The 19,896-nt window shown below is 45.0% G+C and overlaps 1 protein-coding gene across 9 annotated transcripts in view; it reads right to left on the bottom strand.

Annotated features, from left to right (window-relative positions):
- Positions 1-19,896, bottom strand: part of sema6e (sema domain, transmembrane domain (TM), and cytoplasmic domain, (semaphorin) 6E) — an 83,824-nt gene that overhangs the window by 35,561 nt on the left and 28,367 nt on the right. The window contains exon 1 of one of the 9 annotated variants that reach the window (XM_054780911.1): positions 16,304-17,988. The exons of 7 other annotated variants lie outside the window; for them this stretch is intronic. The gene's annotated coding sequence lies outside the window, so the exon portion shown is untranslated. Of the gene's footprint in view, positions 1-3,787; positions 3,901-16,303; positions 17,989-19,896 lie in introns of those variants that run through there. One more of the 9 variants, XM_054780908.1, reaches the window with a different exon arrangement.

Here is a 19,896-nt window from a genome sequence, read left to right as displayed (position 1 = left end):
GAATGTGATGCATTTGTGTTGGAGGACGCAAGAAATGAAAAATCTATGAAGAACAAAGTGGACTTCTATTGCAAATGACAAATCACATGTGCAACATTTATTCCCGCACAGTCCCAAAAACATTCCCGCTCGCTCGCTGCTCCGCTCATTAGGTCCAAATTGACAACAAGTGGCGAGGCGGGCGTGCACGAAAGCGCGCTCGCCGCTTCCAAACGCCCACACTCAACATAAATAGACTCGCACTCGGAACAGGAAGCTGCACTCTTTGTTTGTGATCCTGAAAGCGCACCAGAACATTCTCTGCGCGCAAACTGGGTCAGGCCACACGCATGATGATGATGATGATGATGATGAAGAAACACCTCAGATATGAATATTTTATCACACACACAAGACTACACCCAGCAGGACTCTTCATTAGGTACACAACACAGCATTCCCAGCGACGTTGTCATTTAACAATATATTTATTGTGTATCATACTCAGTGGCTATGCCCTATGTGTGGCGCATAGGGGCGCCACGCTAGATGGGGCGCTTTTCAGTTGCCATTATTTGTATTCAACAGCTGTTTGTGAATGTTTAAATGACAACAGAGGCCCGGCGCTGCTTAGGCGCCCCTCCACTCCTTCACCTTCACTACAGGTGCCCCTTAAATCACACGCTTCGAACACGTGTTTTCATTTGAATCGTGTTGTATAATTGTAATTGTAATTATATTATTCACGTATGTAAAATAATTCATGAAATAATGGGGGTGGGGGTGTCAGCTGGGCACCTGTAACGTGTCTGCATACCCCTCAGAAAGTAGATTGATTATACTGACAACTCTTTCAGGGATATGGTGATGCAGGATGGAATTAGATGGTGTACCTAATGAAGTGTCCATGTCATCAGTATGTTCCACACACTTCAAGTTGTTGAGGAATGTGAGGAAGAGGACGCAGGATGAAGACAAGATGTCCAGCATCCCCCCCTATCAACAATCACCTTTGACCTTCACACTCAAAAACTTCCATCTTTTCCTCTTTGACTCCGCCCCCTCAGCGCTCTGCAGTGACCTTGACTCGTCCTTCTCCCAGAACCCCCCCCCCCGCATCGGCCAGCCGTTGACAGCTGGACCACTGGCTGCGTCATGACCTCTGACCTGTGTGCAAACATCCCAAGCAAGTGCACGCTTGAAATTTTCCGGCATGGCAGCTTCCAAAATAAATAGAATTAGTTTGGCCTTTGTGTCACACATGAGGTCCAATCAGCACACACACACACGTGGACACACACACACACACACACGTTACTCGAACAACACCACTTTGGCCCAGAATGTAATAGCTGAACATAAATCACATGAAGAACCTACAGCCCCAACCTGTCTTTATTAAAACTGTACTTTGTGTGTGTGCGTGTGTGTGTGTATGTGCACGAGTGTGTGTGGGGGTGTGTGTGTGTGTGTGTGTGTGCGTGTGTGAGAGACAAATATACTCTCACTGGTTACTTTAACAGGTACATTTGGAGGATTAAAGGACACACTGATGCTGCTTTCCAGGCTTCCAGCCTTACGAATATCGACACAAACACTTGCACATGTGCAGCCTTGCTAACTGTATGGCGACCCCTCCTCCACAGTTACCTGTCACAAACTTTCATCGTAGTAAGCAACAGCAAGACTTCAAAATAACACACAAAGTCAAAATAAAGATGTGTCATTTAATAAATGAGACCGCTCCTCAGAGATAAGATAATAAATTGTAAATCATGAAGAGATAAAAATGACGTGCGATCATGTAAATAAGGTAATGGAACCTTGGTTAGAGTACGCCCCAGTTAGGGTGTTTTTGGAAAATATACACTATATAATATCTACTCTGTTTTTTATGTATTTTTCACAAAATGTCCTTGTTAGCATCCTATTAGCCTGCTAATACATGGAAACAGGAACCGGAGGTAGTCATCTGCAGTTGACTCTAGTTCTCTGCTAACCAACTACACCAACTAACTAACAACTAACTAAGTCTCAAAAATCTGAACCCAAAACACGTTTTTATAATTTTACATGTGCAAAAATTCCAAATGCATAAAAATGAGGAATGAAAAGGATTAATGAACATTTCAGTTACTTTTACCTTAACTGACGACTCGACTATTGACAGTCACGATGTGGCAGCGAGATCAACACGGACACCACCTTCGTGTTTTGCTATGGGTTATTTGTTGAATTGAACGGTGTTCCTCACCTTCTTGATCAAAATGCTGGCACTTGCAACTTTCTGAGGCTCCAAGCTGGGTAATTTTGCAGGCGTGATCAAAAGCAAAGCAAAGATTTGAGGTGAGAAACACAACTGAATTCAACAAATAACTCGTGTCTATGGCAACAGTCACGTCTTCAATGAAGGTAAAAGTAACCTTAAATGTTCATTTATCCCTTTCATTCGTCATTTATATGTGTTTATATGCATTTTGAATTGTTTCATGCATGTAAAAATGTGTTTTGCATGAACATTTTTGGCTTTCTGGAACATATGGATTGGATTTACATTACTTCTTTTGGAAAGAATTGATTTGGCTAGCGTTCGTTTTGGTTAGAGTCAGACCTGGAACGGATTAATGACGCTAACCAAGGTTCCACTCTATTTAGTTTGTTACATAAAATAATGTATACCTGTTGTATACAAAAGCATCCTTACATGACATCTGAAGAAATTAAAAAGAAATTAAAATCAAATTAACTTGACACTCGGGGTGGTGAGGGACGCGTTGAGGGGGTGCCCCCCCAATATAATGTTATGGGAAACATTGCAGATAACATGTCTCATCACTCATTAAGTTTACCGAATATATGTAAAAGTTGTACACGGGCACACGGCGAGCTGTCCTTACGTCACCATTGTGATGTTTACAGTCAAGCCTGACATGTTTTCTGGCCTCATGTTTCATTTCCTTTTGCATCCTGACAACTCAAAGCCAACAAGGGAAGCCGCGCCACCGCTGGCTTTCGCACACCCCGCCAGGCGTGTGACACGCACACGGCGGTCGCCGGAGAGAGCGAGGACACGCAGGTAATCCTGGATTACAGCGTCGACGTGTCATTTCCTGTTCAACCTGGCCCCACCGGCAACCCGCCATGGCGCCGTGCATCAGCATAGACCGCCAGATAATGAGCTCCTGTTGCCGTGTCGACACCAGTCCCCGCCCCCCACCATCGCGTCTGACAGCTACACGCTTAAGACGCCGTATGTACGGTTCCCGCAGCGCTCACTGGGAAGACATACTGTACGTATTGTCTTTCCATAAAGAAAAGGAGACAAGTTGACACACAATAAGGTCACACTCAATCAATCAATCAATCAATCAATCAATATTTATATGTATAGCGCCTTACCAACAGCCAAACAGTTTGCAAAGCGCTTTTCTCAATGCAACAAATCACACTGAAGCTCTCCATCAGAACATTCTAGTGGATTTCATCTCCTCAACCTGGACAACACCTGAAAACACCACCAGCCAGCTCACAAACAACAGTAACACAGTAAAATAACTCGAGAATAGTCATAACAAAGTTAACAAGTAGCAATAAACTAAAAAGTTCCTGTACCATGTGACATCATCAGCTGACCACGAACCAACACTAATTGACGTCAACACACTATCTCACCCTTTTACACTCAACATACACACACACACACACACACACCCACACACACACACACAAAGCCTTTCCCTTCCTTAAAGATCCCAAGGGAGGGTTGCCATGGCGATGGGTTAGACTAAGAAAAAGATAAATAACTTACTTATGTCTTCTCCTCTTTCACCTTCACACCTGACCATGTTTAAAGAACCACACCAACGTTTAAAATGACAGTCAGGCTGCATTCCTGACGTCCAAACCTCTGTGTGTGTGTGTGTGTGTGTTGTCGCACTTCCTGTACTGCTGCATTCTCTCCTACACACACACACACACGCACCCTCACACACACACACACACACACACACACACACACACATATAGAGTCTGGGGATGTTTGTCTCGTCACAGTTTTAGTCGGCTGTCAGTTTTCCTATAAGAAGGTCAGCATGTGTCATTGACACTGCAAACACAAACACACACAGGTGAATAAAAGTCAATGGCATGATGAATGGTCATGGCGATGGTGATATATGCTAGCTAGGTTAACAGCCTATTAGCCCACGCATGTATAGACCGTATGCAGGTCACATGACCCGCTGTTAGACACACACACACACACACACACACACACACACACACACACACACACACACTGACTGTGAAATAATGCCGGGTGAGATGCAATAAAACACGAATGTGTGGCCCAGTTCCTGTTTATTGTCCTCACAAGTAAAGAGAAAAAAAACATAATAAAAATAAAAAATATGAGCATGTTTTTATTTCAACTACTTTATGAATGCAAAGACAACAACACAGCAATTCATTCCTTTGCTAATAATAGCGTGAAAAGAATATTTCACGTCCTGTGGAGTTTGATTGATCTAACTTGTAGCAAGCAGAACATTCTGCTGTCTGCAGGAGCAAATTAGATGTAATGTAGTTTGTTGTAGTTTTGCATAATTGAGCTGCCAGTCCCCCATGATGTTTTGGAGCTACTTCACAGCCATTAAAACGACAACCACATTATTTGAGTTTGTTCTTTGAATTTCTCTTTATTTCTGCAATTTGAAATGTACACAGATGACCGACCTTGACGGCTGCTCAAGCACTTCTCCCTGCTCTGAGGTGACGGGAGAGAATGAAAAGGGGTCAGTACCAAAGTGCGCCAATTGAGACACAGCACAAGTCTTTTTGCTTCTTGCTTGCTCATGTGACTCTCATAAAAATATGACTAACTTACCAGATGCTCAATGAATAAAATGCGTTTGAGGGGCAGCCATGAAGCCTGAGAGCATCATTGCACCTCTGCCACCAAAACGAGAAAGTCGTGCGACATTGGAGTGAAGCGGTGAGGGTCAGGCACGGCGATGAGCGGCGCTTGGCCCAGTTTAGTCCTGCCTTCAGTCCCGCCTCAGCCCGTTAATGACTTTCCAAGTTTGGGAGCACCATTTGTCAGTTTGACCGATGTCTGTGCCATTAGCTTCAAACTGCTTCTGTCATCCATTTCGACAGCGGCACCGGCCCGATATCACAGAAGCCATGTGAAAAAGCACTCACAGATCCACTCCTTTTCATTTGCCGCTTAATGTCACGACACGGTCCACTTCCTGGAACGGCTAACACACACTATGCTAACGGCTAACGTGGACAACGCTCATCAACACAATTCCGCTCCTTCGGTTTTGTGGGAAAAAAGACAATGTTGTTGTGGTGTGAGCAGGTCAGAACGCTGGCAAGCAAAAAGCTAACTCCTGGAGGGTGAGCTGGAGACGTGAGGAGCGTGCGGTGAAGTAGGCGGTGGGCCGGTCCAAAGCCCCGCAGGCTGAGGATCAGCAGCAGGTCAGCAGAGGACCACCCAGCCCCCTCCACCTTTCACGGTCTTTTTGTTTGTTAACCTCGACCATGTTTTTTACTGGATGGCTAGCGGCGCTGAAAAATATTGCGTCTGTAAACACAACACGGACGCTTCCTTTAGGAGAAAGAGCTGCAAGATGGGGGAGTGATACAAGCTCAGTGATACAAGCAAGCAGAATTTCTGAAATAAACGCTCACATTATGACTTTTGACAAAGTTCAAGGTTTTAGGATGCCCACCCCCCCATGACAAAAAATAATTGAGGACCACTGAAATTGCAGCAATATATTACCTTGTGTTCACCTCGCTGCAGGATTTGAGGCCAGTCTGACAATTGACTGTCAAAGCTAGCGCTTTTGTAGACAAACAAACTTTTGTGTCTCACAGCACACAAGTACAGTACGGTGTGTTCAAGGACGGCTGAACAAAGTGCAAAATTTGAATGCTTGCTTATCAGTGAAGCATAAAGACATAAACACTCGAACAGTGGTACATGCATGCTGTACATTTCACCTGTATTATCACATATTCATAAATTATCGACTTACGTGGACTAAGATGTGTTTTCTGCTTAAAAAAATGCCTATTTTTAGAGAAAAAATAAATACTACATTTTTGACCAAAAATGTTTAAATCTGCAGGGCCGTGAATGCTGAATCGCGAATGTGCGGGGATCCACTGTAGTCCGAAAATGCAGAGCTGAGCATTAAACATCCACTCCCTTCAACAGGAAGTGCATATGCATTTGTGTGACTCATGGAGTGATGTTAAACCAATGGAGTGCTGTGTTTATTGTTGTGTTCCATGAGGATTACATTGTGTTTCAGAAACAAAAACAGAAGATCTTTGTCAGCGGCCATAAGAATGAAAGTAAAACTTCTACATAAATAAGCGTGGAAGCGTAGAAACGTTTAAACAAACCCCTGCTGCTCCAGATGTCTTCTTCTCTTTGTGCAACATGAAAGTTGTGATGGATTAAAGTGTCTTCAACAGAATCCCCTGACGCTCACAATTCATCATCTCACTGCATTCATCTTCATCTCGTGCAGGTCAAAGTTCAAACCATGTACTTGCCTCCTCAAAAGCAGCAGCTTCCCAGCAGCAGCAGAGCAGGAATGTCCCAGGGCTACTAGTTCAAACCTCCATGTTTCCATTTTTTTCTTCTCCAAACTTCTTTTAATCATGTTCAACGCAACAGAAAAAGGCCCAAATCTTGTTTGTCACATACTTCTAGGACTGTAACAGTATAAACAATGACTACTAGTAGTCGCAATCGTCATTTAACACTATAGTGAATGCATGAATTAATAACAGGACGATGTCAATCAGAAGCGTGTGATTACTTAACAGTTTTTTGTTCATTCGAAATGACATCAGGCACCTTGCCAGGTGTCACAGGACCACACGGTCACATGACCACACTGCCTCAGCAACATCAGAAGGACATCAGAAGAAGTCTGACAATGTACTGTCCAACATTAGCGTCCCATACTCCACCGATGACTGAGGATGGGTATTGCTTCCATTTTATCCGATGCCGGTGCCAAATCAGTACTTTTAAAAACAGTGCTGGTAGGCCTGTCACAAAAACAAATTTTGCTGGATGATAATTGTTCTACAAATTATTGCCAATAACAAATTTTGCTGGACGATAATTGGCCTACAAATTATTGCAGATAAACGATATTATTGTCAACATTATCCATCCATTTTATATGCCCTTTATCCACACTAGGGTATGCTGGAGCCTATCCCAGCTGACTTCAGGCAAGAGGCGGGTTACACCCTGAATTGGTCGCCAACCAATCACAGGGCATAAACAATCAATCATATCATCATATAGACAAACAATCATTCACACTCACATTCATACCGATTACGACAATTTCAAGTTGCCAATTAACGTAACATGCTTGATTTTGGAATGTGGGAGGAAACCGGGGAGAACATGCAAAGTCCACACAGAGATTCCCAACGGAGATTCAAACCCAGATCTTCTGACTGTGTGGCCAACATGCTAACCACTCGGCCACAAACCGATCGGACCGATCAACATTATTGTGAGACCATTTTTTCATTCATGCAAGGATAATGTATGGCATAATAATGCGAGTACGCCGTATCAAAAGCAACAAACTTTCATTTCTCAAGAGTATTTAACACTGTAATTGAAATGTTACAAGCCTTTCAATAAAATAAACAAACATTACGAATTAACAAAAACAAACAAACAACGAAAATAGAATGGACTCTCAGTCTCTTTTAGCAAAAATTGCATGTAAATAAAAATCACAATCACTCACAATATTTCTGATTTTGAATCAGTGTCACTTTTGTTATTGTGTGAATATTGACAAAAAAACGGCGAAATAACCCGGAAGTACTCACAGAGTTCACATTGTGTGTCAATGCAGATGTCAGCTGATTTGCATGTGCAATATACACTTCCTTGATGCAATAGAACATTGGATAATTTGCCCAGTAATTCAGAAACAGATGTAGCCTGGCTAGCTTTTCCAATGGGAAGTTAGCCCGCACTCTATTGCAGTTTTTCACAAAGTAATTCATTAATAAATGATCGCTGTTTCGTGGTTTTGAGTTTGCAACCAATTAACTGAACAGAGAGTCTTCTTAGGTCTTCCATGAGCAGAATCCTTCCAGTGAAAAACAACAGAAACAGACCTCGGTCCAGTTGGACACAAACATCAGCACTAAGTGGACTCAATTAGTTGTTAATTACATAATGAGCATCTTTGTCTTAATGGCTGAACTTTATTGTTTATCTCTCTTACAAGCCTGGACCACTGACACATTAAAACGTGCACACACACACACACACACACACACACACACACCCACACACACACAGTTAATAGGTAGAAATAAAGAGCGCGTGCAGGTCATCTCCTGAATAACAAACACGTTGAGCAAACACATGTTTATTTATCTGCTAGCTCTCTTGGCACAGCATCGCCGCTCCCCTCATCATTGACATGCACCGCTCTGACCAGCCGGGTCTCGAGCTCGCGCACAAAGCACAACGGCCCCCCTGTGTCTGCTAAAACGCTTTAAAGCTAACATTTAGCGTCCGGCCGAGACCTGAGCAAGGTCGCCATTGACCGTGACGCCATTCCTATAGAGGAGACACGTCAACCTCGCCTTCAGCAGCTGACAGCATGTCAGTGAACAAAAAAAATATGACTCAGTGTTCTTGCTTGTTTGTAGAGGAGGAACAGATTATTACTTCCATGTTGGAAGTTGACTTTCTGGAGAAAGCTCAGACACAACATTTGTAAACACTAACTTTGTCATAATCGTTGTTTACTGTAGACTTTAGCGTTTGAATATGATGGATTTTTCTTTGACAGTACTTGTGCCATTGTCAAGTGTTTTTTTGAAGTATTACTTGCAGTATTCTTCAGCATGTTGCAGTACGCAGCGTGAGGTAAGAGGAGAGCAAAGCGATGATGAAGGTGAGTGCTTGTTGGTGTGGGCGTGGAGGTGAGGCATGGACGTGACATAGTCCGCCTCAAAGTCCACGTGGGAGGACGGGGAAGGTCGGCATGAGATGGTGAGCTGAGTGGGGAGGAGAGAGGAGGAGGACCTGGCAGCAGAAGATGTAAGGAGCTTATCAGAGGGGTCCGCAGAGAGCAGCGCAAGCTCAGCGAGGATTTTCAGCTGAGGCGGGAACATCATCAGGACTATCAAAGAGCGCCAAATGTCACAGGAATTTAGTGCCAGCGGGGAGGAAGGCTCATCCTGACCCGACTTCACACGCTTCTTCATCTGCTTCTTTGACAACATACTGCTGAGTCAGCGTTTCACACCAGGAGACAAAGCAACGAGTCAGGGAAGAAGACGTCCTTATAAGGAGGCAGGTGGGAGTGTCCACCCGTGCTGACGTGACACTGTCACCATGGTTACCGCTGCCCGAGGTTGTCAGATGTCATTCAAAAACAACAGAGTTCTTACAAAGAAGTGCGAAAACAGTAAAGATTGAGTTGACTGACTGAGGCCTGCAGCAAAAAAACAAGCACCCCCTACAAGTCTCCGCCCCCCCCGGTTAGATTGGTGGTGCACCAATCAGCTCCTGGCGGCGTGCTGGCTGTGATGAATGACTCCATTTGGTACTTTATTCCTCTCAGCTGGAATAGATTAGAATCTGCACGACGAGGTTGTTCAGCAGAGGAAGAAAAGGACGCGTTCAGAAGACACGCCTCTAGACTTCTCTTTCACCCAGTTGTTGCTTTGTGACGACGTGACAAAGTGAAAGCGGTGTGACCTTTAAAATGGCTGCCTCATTAGTAGCTTGACTTAATGACACGAGAAAGACGGAGCCACGTATAATGGCTCGTCATGAGAGGAAGCAGAATGAGAGACCTGCTGGAGAGCTGCTGCATGCAGGACATTTATCACTTATTCTTCTACTGGCCCGTGCTTTACGTCGCTTACTGAACACCAACAGCTAAAAAAATGATCACTCCAACAGAAAACAATCACGCAGAGCAAAAGTGAGGCTTTTTGTTGTGACACTCCCTGAGAAATGATGGACGAGGAGCCCGGCGCGAAAATGAAAGGATGGATGATTCAGAGATTTAAAGTATGCTAAAGGAGGAAGCAGATAGATGGCGTGGGGGCGTGGTCAGTAATCAGATGGCGTGCGAGCAGAGAGAGGAAAGACTTTACATGCTGACGTCATTTCTTTTTCGCGCTGGCTTGGAGAGTGTGGCGGTGAAAAAGAAGCGAGGCTGCTTGTAAAAGCTCTTCGTGGTCGCGATCCATCATTCAAGCACCAGTGAGGCGAGGGGAGTCAACAAGGAGGCAGCACAGGAACGCGTCCAAACAAAGGAAAGGAGGCAGAAAGTGACAGAGCGAGTCGATGGTGGATTAAAAAACACAGATAAGCAAGTCAAAGGAGCGACAAGAAGTGAATACTAATCCTGCTCTCATCCAACTTCTCCTTCCAAAAGAGAGAACAGCAGCTCGGGGCTGGAAGTGTCAGGGGATTGGACATGTTAGCAAAGAGCACCCTCGGTCCAGGATGCCTGCAGGAACAAAGCGAGGAAAAACACTTAGGAGGCGGCCATCTTGCCGCCAAGAGCAGTAGAGAGCGTGGGAACCACCAGGAGAGCAAACAAAACATCGGCAACTTATTGAACAAACATCTACAGTATATTCCTTCTCATTGTACACTGACTTACAACACATGGACACATTACCAGGATACAACATCATACAACACATGGAACATTAGCTTTGTTTACCAGGAAACAACATCATCCAACGCATGGAACGTCAGCTAGGTTTACCAGAAAACATCATACAAAACATGGAAGGTTAGCTTTCTTTACCAGGAAACATAATACAACACATGGCACAGTCTTGTTTACCAAGAAACAACATCATACAGCACGAGGAAAGTCAGATTTGTTTAGCAGGAAACATCATCCAACGCATGGAACGTCTGATGAGTTAACCAGCAAACAGCATACAACACATTGAAGGTTAGCTTTCTTTACCAGGAAACGTAATACAACACATGACGCAGTCTTGTTTACCAGGAAACATCATCCAACACATGGAACGTCAGATTTGTTTACCAAGAAACAACATCATACAACACATAGAAGGCTAGCTTTGTTTACCAGGAAAAAATGTTCTACAACAAATGGAAAGTCAGCCTGGTTTACCAGAAAACAACATCCTCCAACACATGGAACGTCAGATTTATTTACCAAGAAACAACAACACTTAGTGGGTTTGCTTTGTTTGGAAAAATTATTATACAACACATGGAACGTTCGCCTGGTTTACCAGGACACAACATCATACAACACATGGAAGGTTGGCTTTCTTTACCAGGAAACATAACACAACACATGGCACACTCTCGTTTACCAGGAAACAAGATCATCCGTTACATGGAAGGTAAGGTCTGTCTAACAGGAAACAACATCATCCAACACATGGAAGATTAGCTTTCTTTACCAGGAAACATCCACATGATGATGACCCAACTTTGTCTGCAGTTCTCCAAACACAATAATAAGTCATGATTGCCACCTGATGAATACGATGATCAATATTTCATACAGATCATTAGATGGTGTACTTAATGAAGTGGCGGCTGAGTGTAGATTGTAGCCGTGTGACCTCGGTGACCTTGTGGGCTGTCAGTCAGGTTGACTGACAGCGCGGCGCACAGAGGCCGGGCCCTCGGAGCTCACACGGCTCATTTGCATATGAAAACAAGCAAGTAAACGGTGATTAAGAGCCAATTAGAGCGGGCGAGGAAGAGGAGTCAATTAAGGGCTGAGGAGGCTGATGAAGCTGCCATCGGAGGAAGAGGGAAAAGATGAAAGACGTCAACACGAGAATGTATTCAACATTTCCATGGAAAGCGCCATTACGCGCTCATGAAATTTTCATGAGCACCACAGCCGCTTTGAGTGAAGGGTCACACCCACTGGGAACGTGTTTCCTCACACAACCTCACAGCAATCCTCCAACGGCCCCCCTGAAGGCTGCAGGATCAGGAACAGTCTGAGATGTTTGGACCATGAGGACGTTCACTTCTTCAGCTTCTCAAAGTCCAAACGACCTTCACATCTTCACAAGGACGTGACGAAAGCTCCAGGAAGCTGGACCCTCCCTCTCTAACGTTCACCAACAATCAACACGCACGCTCAAGTGTGCAGCTGCAATTGTGCACTAATGTCCAAACAAGTCATCAGTGTGTACTGCACACTTCACCAACATACTTTAGGACATACCTTAGGAAAAATCATCTGTTCCTGCGTCAAACTGTGGCCATCATAGCTAATTAAATTCCTGACAACTCAGACTTTTACATGCTGTAATGTTGTTGTCGTTGTTGCCAGGACATTCTAGTAATGTTGTATTAAGTAACGTTGAGTATTTCCTGGCCTAATAAAAGTTAAGTAAAACAACATCATTCCTGTGTTCAACCTGTTCTGGCAGGTGAAACGCAGCAACATGCACGTGCACGCACACGTCACGCTTTTACAGGCCTGCACTGGAAATGTAGAGGAGTAAAAAGTGGCTGGAAAGTAAAAAAGTGTAGCAGCCAAATAGAAGCGCTCACTATGCTGTCTTTTGCTAACTGGGTTCATGCTATCAGATGAAAACATGGGTTTAAACACACAACTGTGATGAATGTTTTCCTCTTCGTGATCCAAGTTCAAGTCCACATGAACATACACAAGCACGCACGCACGCATGTCTAATCAAGACAGAATATTTGTGGTGCACAGACATGACTGTACACAGTGTGTGTGTGTGTGTGTGTGTGTGTGTATGTGTGTGTGCTTTTTTGATGCATAATTATTAAGAAGAGGTTTTGGATGCGGGGCGGGGGGAACAGAAACAGAAATTGGATTTCGTTCCAGTGTGCGTTCCAGAAATGGACCACAAGGACGAGCTTTGGCTTCCTGCTGTGCCAAAGCCTCGGACTCTGCGTGATCTTCCATAAATTGTCCTTCTCAAGATGAGAGTTCACCTCTGGATCAGGAGCTCCAGCAGACATGTGCACAACTATTAGCATTTGAAAAGGCATGTGTGTGTGTGTGTGTGTGTGTGTGTGCGTGTGTGTGTGTGTGAGACCGAGACATGTTGAACTCAATTGGTCAACCCTGCCGTTACTTTTAGTTTTAACCTTGCACGGCTGGAGCATGTCCACACTCACGCACCAACACATCTAAAAAGTAGTTGTTCACGTTGCAAGTACTCCAAAGGTTGTGTTTCTCTAATGCCAGCAGAGATCTTTTCAATCTTATTCTATTACATCATTCCTTTCATTTGAAGGAGCTCTTTCGGAACAACAACGTTTGTGTCCTACTACGTTAACTTCTACATTGCCATGTCTGACGAGGTTGCCACGAGGGCGGGAAATGACTTGAAGGACCAGCGCCTGCCGTCGGCCACTCCTCCGGTCCTGAGCACTGACAGGAAGCTGGCGGGCATCAGCACGACGCTTAGATTTCACGCAGCGTCACGTCACATGTCAAGATGGCCGCCTGGTGAAAAAGCTCCAATTTGCACGCCCGCTTCTTTCCTCCATCATCTTGTCCTCCTCGCCCACCCCCGCCTATCACAGCCACGCCGTGGTGCCACAACGACTTAGCTACGGCGGATGAAAGCCGGGAAGATTGTCAGTAATGACGTTCCAGCGGTGCTGACACTTCCCTGAGCTGCTTGTTTCAGCCGTAATTACGATGGCGGCAAAGGAGCACGCCGTGATCACTTCTGAAGAGCTTAACGGGCCTCCTTCTCATGACGCCAAGACCACCTTTTTACGGACACAATTTGAAAGCCACTAATGAGAGAGGATTGTTGGGTTGGAAGCCACAAGGAAGGTGAAAAAGACAAGCAGAGAAAGAAGTAAAAGACATGCAATAATTTGGTTAAGCGGGATGCAAGGATATGATGGCAGGTCTGATTAAAAAAGTCCTTAATAAATAAAATATCAGCTTACACGGGGTAGCAAAAAACAAAGAACAAAGAAGGGCTGGAGTCAAAAAAGAAGCATAGAAGTTTAGCCGCAGGAAAAAGCAAAGGAAGGTGCAGCCGAGTGCATGGAAAGCTCAGGAATCCTCACGACACAAGCAAGTCACAGGTACGGAAGGGAACACTTGCCAACAATGCCAACCACCAACCAGCTGTAGCCCCAGCTGAGCTAAACAGAACTAGAAAATAGACCAAAACAACTCAATAAACAGGTGTGCTCTGCAGCTATCTCTAATGCATTCAGTGCCAAACGGGAACAGATGTAACAAAATAAAAGCACACATAAGTGCGACATTTACCACCCTCGATAGTTGCCATCTTGGCTACATAGCGGAAGGGGAGTGGTTGCAACTCACCATTAAACAGGAGAGAAGAAGAAGGTAAACACTGTGATAGTAGAGTATTCCATTTGAGACATAGCCATCCAGCTACACAAATCTCCAAGAAAAGCCCGGTCTCAAATCAAATACTTGCATCAGTACACTTTAATAAGTATACTGTGTACACTGTGTGCTTAGTTCCCGAGTGTGTGAATTTTGACAGTGTAGTGCTGTCCCAGATCTATTATTGTCATTGTACACTTCCCTACTTTACTTCTTCTGGTCACTACTCTCCACCGCTACAGGTTGCTCAGTAATTTTTTGCCGCACATACTTAGAAGTTAGAACCATATTAAACAAAGCACCTTGTAAAAAATAATAATAAAACAAAAATAAATAATTCACAATTGAATTCAATGTGGCAATAAGGATAATTACACATAATTCATCAATAGTTCTGTTCATTTGTTTCTCAATATGTGCTCTGCGATTGGTTGGCGACCAGTCCAGGGTGTACGCCGCCTCTCGCCCAAAGTCACCTGGGATAGGCTCCAACATACCCCCGCGACCCTAGTGAGGACACGCCGCATAAATGAATGAGTTCTGTTCATAGATTTAAGAGTGGTGCATCTTTGCCGCGGAGAAGCAACAGCGAATCAAGAGGGTATTTTGACATTAGACCGCTGCATCCAACAGTTCGATACCGAGGCTGTACATACATTGTTGTCCTTCCAGTGTGGAGCAGATGCAGGTTGAGGATATTGCAGGATGAAGCCAGTCATCGTATGAGACTCTAGGTGTAATTACGCTGACATTCGTGTTTGCGGCATAAAACAAAATGAACAGATGTCACCTTGTGCGGTTTGTTTGCTTTTACCGTGAAGATGGCGAGTGGAATGGCGCCCTCAAACAAAGTCAGGCAATATGAAGTTGAACGCATTCTCATTGCGGCGCGCCCAAATTGACAATTAATCCAGCAATCTTCTTTAATGCCTCGCCTGGGGAACATGTAAACATCACTTACGAGCAGCAGAGCGGCGGCCGTGTGCACTCGGCGTCATGGGGGGTGCGGCGGGGGTGAGGGGCCGTCGCCGAGGCAACCACAGCCGCCCAATCAAAGTGGTTTAAACCAGGCTACGCTAACAATTCATAACGCCATGACAACAATGTCGTTACATCCACGAAAATGTAACCACCTTTGACACTTCAACGTAAAGATTTAGCTGCAACAAAATGTTTGAAAGAACAAACCTTTAACAGCAAAATCAGTGATTTCAACACAGAAGCACACTTCCAACATTTACTGTCAGATATTTTTCTCTTATGAGTGAGTGACTAAAATTGACTAAAAGCAAGCAGCGACGTTTCCACAATAGCTCACATGAAAAGTAAGCGTTTGTGAGAGAAGCATCTTAAATTCCTGTTAAGTAAGCGCTACTAACGAGCCCAGCTGAAAGGAATGAATCACAGCTGCTAGGAGGGAAGCAACCCTTAATGACATAATCCTCCTTTACGAGAGGTTATCCACACGGCCCAGCAGCTTAGCCGCATCTGCTGCACGTCAATTAACCATTCAGCACTTGTTCACTCTCTCAAAGTTAAATAGGAGTCATGTACAAGTAAAGTCATCCTCTCAAATTAGTTACGATGAGCTACTGTAGGTAAACTGTCCAAGAGGAGTATGTCTACTAGCATAAGTTCATGAACATTTTAAGACCAGTTGAAAAACTGCAAGAATTTACATTTTGCATTGTCGGACTTTAAGGAGGCTCTAAATAGCGCTTCAAAATGCAAAAAGAAGAAATGGGAGTGAGACGAAAAAATGTTTTGGGTTAGCAAGTTCATGCAAACAACCATTAAAGTGAAACAGGTTGTTCATCAGCTGATCCCAAAAAAAAGGCAACCCCCCCCCAAAAATAGAAATAAAATGTTTAAAAAAGGACTCAGTAATGGGTAGCTGTGCCAAGCTTGTTAATCACCTTAAAATTAGTTGGGGCATGCTTGATGCCAGTGTTTCCAGGACGCTAGTGGGAATGTTGCTCCAGGTGATGAAGGAGGAGCATCCACTGTCTGGAACTGATTTTTGTAAACGTCCCTTGCCACCCATCCCCAAATGTCCTCAATTCAGATCAGGGGAATACTCGGGATGGTCCAAAAGAGTGAGGTTATTCCTCTGGAAGAAGTCCTTTGTCAGGTGGGCATTGTGAACTGCAGCGTTGTCCTGTTGAAAAAGTCAGTCATTACCACACCGACGAGGGCCTTCAGTCATGAAAGATGCTCCCTGCAACATCTTCACATAGCCATTTACCGTTTGACGCCCCTGCACAACCTGAAGCTTTGTTCCATTGAAGGAAAAAACATCCCAAATCATGATGGCGCCCCCTTCACTGTGCCGTGTGTAGGTGTCGGCGTTCGTGTAAGGAATTGTTCTCTTTTTTTTTTATTACGGTTTTATTTCATTCTTGCATTTAGTGTCTTTCATGTGTTCTGTGAGAAGTCATAAAATAATGTCTCGATCTTCCACTTCCATTCCATTGTTGCACAAACGCTGTGTGGGCGTGCAATGATATTCCAGATTGTGTGATAATTCAAAGAAAGTCAAACCACCAACTAACTTGTTTCATGCTTCTTTGCGGCAATGTCCACAAGTCAAAAGTGCTTAGAAAGAACATTAAAGCTCTCAAGAAGCCACCTCAGAAGAAGAGGAAATGGCTGAGGTGAACGCCGGGCTGCTTTTCCCGGCTGTGAACTTCATTAGTATCCACCTCACAAAGAGGCGTCATTGCCGACACTTTGAAGTTGGCCCAGCGAGGAGCTTTGAGCGAGCTGCAATCTCGCTGCCGTGACCAGAGCGGGATTAGCCGAGCCTGCGGGGGACGGCCCAGAGAGGACGCGGCGCCATTTCCACGAGGTTTGTGTGTGTGTCAGCAGTTGTGGTGTGGTCACGACCGCGGGGGGGATTAACAAGAACACAACGGACCTGCAGTCTCTTTTCATCAGTCCACCACAGAAAAAGACGTTACAGTCTGACAGGATGGCTCCGGCCCCCTTTTTAAACCATCATCTAACTTTATTTTACAAGATGTCAAGATTAACCCCTGAGAAGCCAGAAGCATTTAAAATAAAATGATGCTGAAAGATAACGTGCTGATGGAGCGACCATACTGAGTTCTTTCACGGCTTTTGCAGAGCAAAGCCAGCACAACCACCTGCCGACGCACAGGTGGATCTTCTTCCCTCCGCTTATCTCCTCCGTTATCAGGCGGCGCCACGCTCGCCTTGTCTTATCCAAGAAACTGCTGCGCAACGTTGATATCATTTCTACACACCGTTATTCAAGTGGTGGACCAGTCCTAAAATAAGCGAGAAGTAAATCACATTTCGTACTTTGCTTATACAGCTTCTCTTTTCATGTCAACAACAAGCACTTAGCTACACCTCATGCCTGCACGCCTCTGTCTTATTCCACTTTTCACATTTTTTACATTCTCATTTCCCTACTTCCAACATTATTCATGAGTCATTTTAACCCATAAGAATCCAGAGATTTAAAGTCAAATGCTGGGGAATATACCACACACTCAATGTGACACACTTTTTTCTGTAGCACAAATGTACTGTGAATTGAAGCAAAGCACATACATTCATTGAAAATAACTGAGAAAGTGACATTTATTGAGTGTCGTATTAGCATTTTTGCTATTTTGCAGGTTTTCCATAGCAATTTTAAGGCTAAAAGCCTGATAGTGGTATTTCCGTAGCCTGTTTTATATGAATTCATTGATGAAGTATAGTAAGAACAGTATAATTGTAAAATTTGACAATAAATGTGGCCTAAAAATCATATTGCGATAACAATATATATCACAATGCATTCCTCGGCATATACAGTAGCTTTCAAAACAAGTTTAGGTTAGGCCCCTCCTTTGGCTGTCAATGTATGCGGTAAAGTATTGCGTCATTTCTGGCAATTGGACGTGTGCGCTCTCCGGTACCGCATATTCCGGGACTCCCCCAGAGAATTCCTCAAGGAACACAGTGAAATGCCTTCTCCAAGTCCACAAAACACATGTATCTTGGTTGGCCAAACTTCCATGCACCCTCAAGGACCCTGCCAAGAGTGTAAAGTTGGTCCACAGTTCCACGACCAGGACAAAAACCACACTGCTCCGCCTGAATCCAAGATTCAACTATCCGGCAGATCCTCCTCTCCAGGACCCCTGAATAGATCTTACCAGGAAGGATGAGAATCCCACGATAGTTGGGAACACACCCTCCAGTCCCCCTTCTTAAAAAGGGGGACCACCAACCCGGTCTGCCAATCCAGAGGAATCACCCCCGGTGTCCACGCAATGCTGCAGAGTCGTGTCAACCAAGACACGCCCACAGCATCCAGGGCCTGAAGGAACTTCGGGCGCATCTCATCCACCCCCGAGGCCCTGCCACCGAGGAGCTTTTTGACCATCTCGGCAACCTCAGCCCCAAAGACAGGAGAGCCCACAATGGAGTCCCCAAGCACTGCTTCCTCTTTGGAAGACGTGTCGGTGGGATTGAGGAGGTCTTGGAAATATTCCTTCCACTGGTCCACAACATCTTGAGTCGAGGTCAGCAGCACACCATCCTCACCATACACGGTGTTGATTGTGCACTGTTTCCCCCTCCCAAGATGGTGGATAATGGTCCAGAATCTCTTCAAAGCCGTTCGGAAGTAGTTCTCCATGGCTTCTCTGAACTCCTCCCATATCTGTGTTTTTGCCTGCCGGTACCTGTCAGCTGCCTCCGGAGTCCCATGGGACAAAAAGGCTCGATAGGACTCCTTTTTCAGCTTGACGGCATCCCTCACGGGTTCTGGGATTACATGTGGCCGCAAGTGCGACAACACGACCACAAAGTCAGTCATCGATCTGCGGCCCAGGGTGTCCTGGTGCCAAGTGCACATGTGGAAACCCTTATGCTTAAACATGGTGTTTGCTACAGACGAGCACAAAAGTCCAATAACAAAACACCGTTCAAATCAGCAGGACTGTTCCTCCCAATGACGCCTTTCCAGGTCTCCCTGTCACTGCCACCATGAGCGCTGAAGTCCCCGAGCAAAACAAGGGAATCCCCTGAGGAAGCACTCTCCTTCACCGAGTTAAACTCAAAAATACAGGCCCTGAGCTGAGGGGCAACTAAAACTGACACCCCTGCCCGTCACCTTTCACTGACGGCAACGCCAAAGTGGAATAAAGTCCAGCCCCTCTCAAAAGGACCGGTTCCAGAGCCCTTGCTGTGTGTCAAGGTGAGTCCGACTATATCTAGCCGGAACCTCTCTACCTCGCGCACAAGTTCAGGCTCTTTCCCATTAGAGAGGTGACATTCCGCGTGCCAAGGGGTAGCTTCTGCAGCCGAGGATTGGACTGCCAAGGTGCAGTGTTGAGCCACTCTTTGTCTGGTCCCTCACCTAGGACCTGTTTGTCATGGGTGACCCTACCATGGGCATGAAAGCCACAGACAACTTAACTCCTAGGATCACTGGGACACGCAAACTCCTCCGCCACGATAAGGTGGTGGCTCAGCAAGCAGTGTGAAC

The sequence above is a fragment of the Dunckerocampus dactyliophorus genome, chromosome 7 (assembly GCF_027744805.1).
Source record: "Dunckerocampus dactyliophorus isolate RoL2022-P2 chromosome 7, RoL_Ddac_1.1, whole genome shotgun sequence".
Lineage (NCBI taxonomy): Eukaryota > Metazoa > Chordata > Actinopteri > Syngnathiformes > Syngnathidae > Dunckerocampus > Dunckerocampus dactyliophorus.
Note: the sequence above shows the minus strand (reverse complement) of the source record. Positions and strands in the feature narration are given on the sequence as shown.